We start from the raw sequence: 1,917 nt of genomic DNA on the forward strand, positions 1-1,917 counted from the left end.
AAAGTTTTTTAATACACTCCCACGAAGTACATTTATCCTACGATAGATGGCGCGCATTTACACGAGCATTCGAGCACTGTGTGTTAGATCGATTTCAAATTGTGAAGATCATTTCTCCACCTTCAAAAAATATCTCTATATATGCATTTGTGAACTGTTATTTACGATATTTGTAATAATTTTTGTTTAATCACTTTATTCCAACTATTTTATGCTAATTATGTATTCGCTCGAACTTTGTTAAAACCTTAACCGTATTCCGAACAACAACCAAAGTTGTAAGAGGAAATTCGCCTATTTTACCGATCTAGGATTCCCTTTCCCGAATTTTAATATCGACTCAAAATAATTTAAAAAGACAAATTACAATAAAACGGTTTATTATCCAACTATCAGAAATTTCACAACATGCCAAGGAAGAGAGGAAGGAGCAATTAAATAATCAAAATTATAAAGGATTNAATCGCTTTTGGTATTATGTTTTAGACGAGTATAAAAATCCATTTTCACAAAAGAATCATTTATTTAATAAAATGAAGCTTAAACCAGAGGACTGTATCGCTTATTATCGATCGCAGGCGCAGGGATTTTTTTATCCTGATTCTATATATCCGCACACCCGTTATTTTACCCTTGAATCGGGATTCAGACAATACTTTAAAGGTCGTCCGATCTAAAGAGGATATAGATTTTTTGGAGACGTGTTCAGACAAGCAATTCCAATATTAAAAGATGCGGGAAAATATATTGGAAAAAAAGCGTTTAATATAGCGAAAGATATCGGATCCGATTTACTCAGCGGGAAATCGTTAAAAGATTCTGCCCTAACACGTATAAAAGAACTAGGTGAAGGAGTGTGAGATGACGTCATTCAAAAAGTTCAAAGCGGATCGGGTAAAAAACAAAAACGTCGAAAAAAAAGCGTAAAACAAAAAAATATTAAGAAGAGGAAGGAAGTCGATATTTTTTCTTAAGAATAAATGGACCCCTCATCTTGTCCATGCCTCAAGTCGGAGCTCGAATTTTTTAGCACAGTACCAACACAACTGGCTATAGAAAATTCCACTGCATCAATCCTTATCCAATAGCCTCCATAACTAACCAAACATCTCCTATAGAATTTTTAATTCCCGGTTCTTGTGAAAGCTTAATAGATTTGAGCAGTATTTCGATTAACGCTCAATTATCCTTTACTAAACGAAATGGAATGACTACTTTGGATACGGATCTCGTTACTCCCATAAATAATTAATTCCATAGTATGTTTTCACGATGCACCACTTTGTTTAATGATAAATTAGTATCGACGCATATAAACTATCCCTATAAGGCGATAATAGACGCTCTCTTATTTTCGTCTGAAGAAGCGCAAAAAACTTATTTAACTAGTTCTTTTTTCTACAAAGATACTGCTGGATTTTTAAACGAAACCGATCCGATTAAAGATGTGGACGAAGCCGATCCGATTAAAGATGCCAAGAATGAAGGATTAATCACCAGATTTAAGAAAAGTAGACAAAGTCAAGTATTGGATTTATATGGACGACTTCATTTCGATTTTATTAATCAACCTAAATTACTGATAAACGGCGTAGATGTTCGAATAAAATTGGAACGTTCAAAAGACGCTTTTGCTTTAATGGCAAATAGCGATAACTATCAGATTCGATTAAAGAATATTAGGTTGAAAGTAAACAGAATAGAGGTTAGTCCTAGCATCTTACTGGCAATGGAGAAGACTTTGGAAAATTCCGTAATTAAATTGCCTTATAGACGAGTTAATATTAAAGTGTTTACGCTAAGTAATGGTATTTTGAGTTCAAATATTTCAAATGCAATAATTGGTCAAATCCCGAAAAGAATTATAATCGGATTAGTTCGTAATAACGCATTTAACGGACAGATCGATTTAAATCC

At 33.5% G+C, this 1,917-nt stretch overlaps 1 pseudogene; it reads left to right on the top strand.

Moving 5' to 3' along the window:
* Positions 1-592, top strand: part of LOC111627886 — a 4,024-nt pseudogene extending 3,432 nt beyond the window's left edge.
* The last annotated feature ends 1,325 nt before the right edge of the window (positions 593-1,917 follow it).

The sequence above is a fragment of the Centruroides sculpturatus genome, unplaced genomic scaffold (genome assembly GCF_000671375.1).
Source record: "Centruroides sculpturatus isolate CEXI.00-Female unplaced genomic scaffold, Cexi_2.0 scaffold335, whole genome shotgun sequence".
In the NCBI taxonomy this organism is placed as follows: Eukaryota; Metazoa; Arthropoda; class Arachnida; order Scorpiones; family Buthidae; genus Centruroides; species Centruroides sculpturatus.